The sequence below is a fragment of the Myotis brandtii genome, unplaced genomic scaffold (genome assembly GCF_000412655.1).
Source record: "Myotis brandtii unplaced genomic scaffold, ASM41265v1 scaffold658, whole genome shotgun sequence".
NCBI classification, from domain to species: domain Eukaryota; kingdom Metazoa; phylum Chordata; class Mammalia; order Chiroptera; family Vespertilionidae; genus Myotis; species Myotis brandtii.
In genome coordinates this window covers 259,954-267,589 of record NW_005370558.1, presented here as the reverse complement: position 1 = coordinate 267,589, position 7,636 = coordinate 259,954, and the positions used below count along the sequence as shown (strand labels likewise).

At 42.7% G+C, this 7,636-nt stretch overlaps 1 protein-coding gene across 1 annotated transcript in view; it reads right to left on the bottom strand.

The window, feature by feature from the left end:
• DENND1A (DENN/MADD domain containing 1A) overlaps positions 1-7,636 on the bottom strand; it is a 455,803-nt gene that overhangs the window by 192,879 nt on the left and 255,288 nt on the right.

The following is a 7,636-nucleotide window of genomic DNA, read 5'->3' as shown; positions in this document are numbered from 1 at the left end:
CACTTATGATGTTACTTACCAATGACAAATGTGCCGAGCATTATATAAGGAAGCTCAAATTTATCTTCCTAATCCACACAATAACTATACAAAGTAGGTATTATCTCCATTTTACAAATGAGAAGACAGGTCCAGAGAGTTTATCTAATGCCACAGAACAAAGTAAATGGAAAACCTAGAATTTGACTTCAAAGTCTCTTCCTCTGTGCCATACAGACTTTGTAATACCAAACCTAAAATCCCCAGGCCCACCTCCTACACGACCTTTTTCTTGGGGGTAGGGGATGGAGGTCAAGGAGTAGGGAGGGAGGGAGCGACTGGCAATTTTTCTATGTCTCTCCAGTGTGATACATATATATGTGATACATCCTGTGAAAGGTGCAAAGGGTATTTTATGAGCCTAGAGATAAGATATCTGGCTCAGACTGAGGTGACCAGGTACCTTTCCTCTGGGGCAGCTGGGAGAGTGGGAGCAGACCTGCAGGCTGGCTTTCTTGAAGACAGGGTTGGGGAAACACGGAGTGGTAAGAAATGAGAAAGGAGAGGTTTGCTTCCAATTTAATACTAAGGAGTTTAGGCTTTTATCCTGAAGCAATGGATAGGCAATGAAGGTTTTAAAACATCAGTTGTGCATTTTAAAATTGCTCAAACATTTAAAAATAAGAAAGGGCACAATTCCCTCATTACCATTTGACAAATAAAATTCTTCAAGCAAAAATCGTTCCCCAGAATATAAAATGTCCTCCTTACTAAGATCTCAGCAGTAATATATCTTGGAAGCCTGTAAAACAGACTTGAATATTAGCAGCACAGTTTGGGAACTATTCTCCTAGAAGACTTTTGTATTTGACAATAGCTGAAGAAAGAATTATATACACAACTGCAGTGAAAGTGGAGTTGTCTTTTTTCTTTCTTCCTCTTCTCTCTTTTAAAAATAGGTATCTGCTGTGCACATTCAGCTTCTCTTCGCTTCCAGGGGCAAGGAAATGCCCTACGATATTTTTTCCCCTTAAACTGTAAACCATTAGTTTAGCTGCCAGCTACACAAATGCTCAAACTTCCCAGTGTGCCTGGCTCTGCTGTCCAAGTTTTTTCCAGTGTACACTGAAATGAATGTGTTTCTAATTAAGTAGCTTCAGGAAAACGACAGCTTCAATGTCAAAAATACAAAGTCTGAACCCTGGCAGGAAGTCTTAGGAGTACAAATGTCTCATCTAGTGGAACCTTGCCTAATATAATGAAAGGAAGCAGGAAGAGTGCAGAATTCCAGAAAAATGGCCACTTGTTAATGTGTCCAGAGCACAGCCTAACACATAGAAGGGAGAAAAAAAATCCATAATGTTTAATCAAATCTTATCAACTTTTCTAGCTCCTACATTTGATACTGCAATTGACCAACAACGCTGAGTTTTAATTAGTATTTCTAAACTGAAATTCCAATCAATGAATTAATGCACAGAAAAAAACATTCCAACAATTGTGAGAAAGCGGTGAAAATAAACACGTACAGCAAAAGACTCTGTATAATTTAACACAAACACAGGCTCTTATCTGAAAAAGAAACATTTTCTAGAATTCTAAATATGTCGGTTTTAATGCCATGCCCTTTTGTCCTGCAATAAAAAACAATGATATCCTGAAAGAGAGGAAGAGGAGTCTTACAGAAAGCACTGCAGATGCAAGAAGGGACAAAGTGGACGCATTCCTCAGTATTGGTAAGGGGGCCTTTTTAAAAGCCCAATTATTTTCCAAGGAGTAACAATGGCCTATGATAGAAATGTAGTTTCTTAGCCAAGTATTGTTAGGGCTGCAACAGCTCTGTATTTAGAAAATATTTAAAACACATTTATTCTGAAATCACAGCAGCTCCATGTTTTATACGAATGCAAATTTAGACAAATACCTTTTACACTGTCGTCATTTGCTTACAAAGCCTCAAACACTTCCCTGAATCTACTGCATTTTTGCTCTGCAGATATACTAATTACAAATTCCAAGGGGAAGAAGGGGGAAAAAAAGAAACCCAGAATCTCCTTAACATCTCAAAGTAGTAAATATGTAACTGGGTAGTTCTAGGTGTGTTCTGAAAACAATTTCTATTCTCAATATACCTCAATAGTCATTGCTGCTACTGACTCATTTTCTTTGAAACAAGTTTTCTATGGCTTTTTATTGCTGAGAGAAGTTTTCCTTGGGGGAAAAATCACTCACCCATTATCATGTCATCTTAACACAACTACTTTTATTTTTGTATTATTCTCCCCCAATACTGGCCATGTTAACAAACATTTTTATATCTTTGAAATTATAGAGTGCATGCATTTTATTGTTTTCTCCTTGGCTACATTAACATTTCCCATATTTTATAAAATATTTGTGATTATTATTTTTAAAACTGTGTAATATTCCACGAAGTATAGATGTACTTAATTTATTGAACCCTATTCCTAGAATTAGACATTAAGTCCCTTCCATCTTTTCATTATAAGTTACATTCAATGAAAAACAACATCATGTGCACAAATTCCCAAACATGGAATTACTAAGTCAAAGGGCAGGACCGTTTGTTACATCTTTTGTTATATTTTGGCAGTGTGTTTTCTAAAACAGTAATACCTGCCCCAGTGGAAATCTTCAGGACTGTTGCAGGGATTAGAGATAATCAATAAAGCGCCTACCATAGGAGCAGCACATGGTAGGCTCAGTAAGTGACTGTCATCATGTCCAAATGGGTTATCTCTGAGCCTCTGGCGTGGCTGGCACCTCTGGACCCATTTTCTTATTGCCAAAAGAATGGTTTTCTGTTCCTGCCTGGTTCTGATGGATAAATGGCAAACCTTGGTGAGGATGGTTGAGACTCCATGATGAATGTGAGGTGCTAGACCTGCATCCTCTCTACACATGGGTTTCTCACTCCCAGCACACTCCCCTGTCACCTGTCTACTTACTGAGTTCAGTAGGGTTGTTTATCACTTTCTTCAGATGACAACATTTACTCTTTTTAAAAAAATATATATTTTACTGATTTTTTTTACAGAGAGAAAGCGAGAGGGATAGAGAGTTAGAAACATTGATGAGAGAGAAACATCAGCTGCCTCCTGCACACCTCCTACTGGGGATGTGCCCGCAACCAAGGTACATGCCCTTGACCGGAATCGAACCTGGGACCTTTCAGTCCGCAGGCCGACGCTCTATCCACTGAGCCAAACCAGCTAGGGCAACATTTACTCTTTTAAAGAACAATCCTCACCTGAGGACATGCTTAGAGGCAGGAAGGAAGGGGAGGGGAGAGGAGGGAAACATTGATGAGAGAGAGAGAGAAACATTAATTGGTTGGCTTCTAAATGCTCCCTGATTGGGGAATCAAACCCACAACCCAGGTTTGTGCCCTGACCAGGAATCGAACTGGCAACCTCTCAGTGCATAGGACAATGCTCAATGAACTGAGCCACTTTGGCCAGGCATTTACTCTTGATTTTATGTACTACCAAGAAGGCAAAAACTACCAAGTAAACTGATTTATTACTTTCTTATCATGTAGGATGACAAATTTTAAAAAGTACTTATCACTCTTCGGCATACATTAAAAGGAAAATAGAGCAAAATGAGTTAAGCTATTCCTAAAAAAGCTCTTTACATTCAGAGTCTGACTCACCTGAATCATTTTCTGATTCAGAGTCATCAAGATGTCCACGTTTTCTCAAGGGTATCTCGGTAACAAAACATAATAAAACTTCATCTACTAAAAACTATCTTCCTTTATTAGGTCCCAGAAAGAACTTGTTTGTTGCTTTTCAAGAAAATATGAATTCAAATATCTGTTTCACTAATAGCAAAAAAACACTGTATTCTCTGCTCTGGAACCTTTCAGCATTCACAGTGACTTTACATTTCAATGCAGAATCTGAGTGCAATTTTGCAGACATTTTAAACGACAATTAGACACAACATGTACAGAACCAATAACACACATCATTAAAGTGGTGATAATATTAACAGTATGACCAAGTCCATGCATAGGCAGGCCATGACAATTGTGTCACAACTACCCTGTGGCTAACAGCGATTGTGGGATACCACTGTACATCTCTGAATAGCAGATTAGGGTATATCTGTTCTAGGCCTTTGTTCTCTGGGAACTATTGTACTGACTTCATCAGTTACATCCTGGAAGAGTAAAAGCCATTCTTTTTCCCTTCTCTCCTGCAAAGGAAAGGGGTTCCATTGCTGGTGTCAAGCAGTGACAATATGATGACCTTTACCTGAAATGTATGTTCAGTTTGAATCCTCTTAATGGGAAAAGGACCTCATATTTATTGAGCTACTAACCCAGCTGCTTCAATGCATTACTTATCCATAATTCTCAAGGCAAGTCTTCAAGGTAGCACTATTTTCTGCATTTTCAGAATGGGAAACAGGCTCAGAAAGGTAAAGTAACTTGCCCAAGGTCACACAGCTAGCAAATAGTAGAGCCATATTCAAATTTAGGGCTGCTGGACTGAAAGCACATGCTGTGTTCAAGGTGCCCTACAGCACACACTCAGTATTTCAGCCAAAGGAAAGAAGGCAGTGCTGATTTACCAAGGGAGATATTCACCCAATCCTACGAACTCTGGGCGTGGAATATACACCATTTCTCTTCCAGGTAAGTCCTACAGCATGAGCTCATTCCTAGCAATGATCAGGCATGAATATGGATGCTGCAGACTTATTAATGGCGCTGCAGTCCCCGTACATTATTACGGCGCTTTCACAATTTGTTTAATTCCTTTCCTCCAGATAACTTGAGCACTCTTAATTATGTTCCCTTGAGGTGAGCAGCAACTAATTGGAAAAGAGTCAGGTGAAATTAAAAAAAAATTTAGAAAAGAACACTGGCTGCTCAAATACATAAAATACGGCTTCCTGAGACAAGGAGGGGAGGGGACTGCAGGGCCATTAATAAGTCTGGGTAGAGGTAGGAGGGCTCAGGCCCCCAGGTGAGCAACACCTCTTCTACTTCAGAAAGCAACCAGTTTAGAGCTGCCCAGGGATTTGGAAGATCCACTGTTTTTCTTTCCTTTTTTTCCCATATAAATGCATAGTTAGCATTACAATTTACACAACACAGTACCCATCTTACTTCTGAGGCACACCACCTTCTTAACCAAATACCCTGATGGGGCAAAGTGGATCCCACACGGCTTTCCTCAGTTCACCATTTTTCAAGGAAAGGAAAACTCTGAAACAGGTCTTACTTGTTTGAGAGTTTCTTTTCTTGCCTTTCTTTTTTTTTTTCTTTTTTGGAAAAGAAACAGAAGTGTAAACACAGCTTGTCCAAGCATTTTAAATTCTGTTCTGAAATAACGAGGCCTGGCATTGTTAGAGAGGTTCAAGGACAAAAGAAAGGGATAAAGAACAAGAACAAAGAGCATACAACACATCGTGTTGGAGAACACAAATAACCACAGCTTTGGTCTCACTGAAAGTGACCAGAGAGATGGTCTACAGGCTAATATAATGGCCATTGTTGCACAGGGAGCGAGGGAGAGCAGCCACTGTTTACTATGCCTTTGCCGGCACTAAGCTAACGGCTAGACGGGCATTTTCACAGTGGATCCTCAAGGCAACAGTGTGAGGGGGTACTATTACTACCACCAATGTATAGAAAAAGCAATGAAGGCTGGGAAGCTAAACATTCATTCATGTCACAAAGCTAATAAATGACAAAACTGAGACTAGAACCCAAGTCTGTTTTCCTAAGATAAAGCTTATTATTTCCCAGACCAGCAACGGCCAGGCTGGGAAGGAGGAGTGAAAGGAGGTTGGAAGACTTTCTGTTCCCTGAAGGCCGGCCAGCAGCTGTGCCAGTCCCAGCCCCTCTACACTCTGTCCGAACACCCCCTCACCAAGGAGCTTCTTATTCTAAACCTGCCGTGGGTTCTTCGTGGGCCTCAGTCCCCTTCATCCCTTAAGTCCTGCTGCCCCCTCAAACCCCAGCTTCGGAGTGCCCAATGGTTGCTAATGCCCCACTTCTTACAAGCTTTCATCTGGGCTGTCCATTTGGCATAAGTCACATCTGATTTGTGTGATTATTTTAGACTGTCAGTCGCAGGAGAAGTGGGCGGGTTCCTGTTTCCATATGCAGAGCAGGAAGAATAAGGACAGCGGGGCTGCTAGGTACGCACTGAGTGCTCACCAAACACCAAGGGCTGTGCTGGGGCTTGAGCTAACTCATCTCATTTCATCCTCAAATTATCCAACCTGCACCCTCCATTTCAAAGATTAAAAAAGGGATTCTTGGAAACTTGTGCATGGACACAGTTGATGGTGATTCCCGCCCAAATCCTTCTACTTCAAAGCCTCTTATGCTATTTTTGCTAAAGTTCTTTTAACCGCTATGTCACACTTAAGAAAAAAAATGGGCCTGGCTGGCGTGGCTCAGTGGTTGAGCATCAATCTATGAACCAGGAGCTCACAGTTTGATTCTGGTCAATGATTCTCATCACTGATGTTTCTATCTCTCTCTTCTCCCTTCCTCTCTGAAATCATAAAAATCCTATATAATAAAAGGGTAGTATGCAAATATACCGAACAGCAGAACAACCAAACAACCAATCAAAGTGTAATATGCTAATGATATGCTAAGGCTGCTCAACCACTCACTATGATGTGCACTGACCACCAGGGGGCAGACAGTCAACTGGTCGACCAGTCGCTATGACATGCACAGACCACCAAGGGGCAGATGCTCTGACCGGTAGGATAGCTTGCTGCTGGGGTCCGGCCAATTGGGACTGAACTAGATGGGCTGGACACACCTGAGGTCCCTCCCTGGCCTGATCGTGCACCGATTGTGGCCTGGCCTGCGCCCTCTCACAATCTGGGACCCCTTAGGGGATGTAGGAGAGCTGGTTTCAGCCCAATCCCGCAGGCCACTCCCCTTGGGAGGGCACCAGATGCAGGACTAATGGCTGGTGAGTGTTACTGCGGCAGCACGAGCCTCTCCTGATCGGCTCTGATTGGGCACGAGCCCACGGCAGGCACAGTGGGGCCGGGATGAGCGGGAGCGGCAGGTAGGAGCTGCAGGCGGCGTTGGACAACAGGTTTCAGTCAATCCCTGCAGGCCACCCAGAGGGACCCCACTCGTGCATGAATTTGTGCACTGGGCCTCTAGTATATTTAGAAAAAGAAAAAAAATGGTTATTTGATATTTATAGCTGAAAAATCAAATAGCAAGTGGACATGTCATAGCCAGGAGAAAACTACACTTGCCTTACTAGCTTTAATAAATTAATCGATAGTCTTTTTTGTCCCAGACAGGATTTAAGGTAGTTTATATAAATACTAGAGGCCCGGTGCACAAAAATTTGTACACTCGGGGGGCGGGGGGAGGGGGGTCCTCCAGCCTGGCCTGTGCCCTCTCGCAGTCTGGGACCCCTCAGGAGATAACGACCTGCTGGCTTAGGCCTGCTCCCGGGTGGCAGAGGGCAGGCCCAATCCCTAAGTGCAGCCCCTGGTCAGGCTCAGAGCAGGGCCGATTGGGGAGTAGGGGCGCCGCCCCGTCATGCACAGAGCAGGGCGGATCGGGAGGTTGCAATGCCACCCCCTGTCACGCACAGAGCAGGGCCGATCAGGGGGTTGAGGAGCTCCCCCC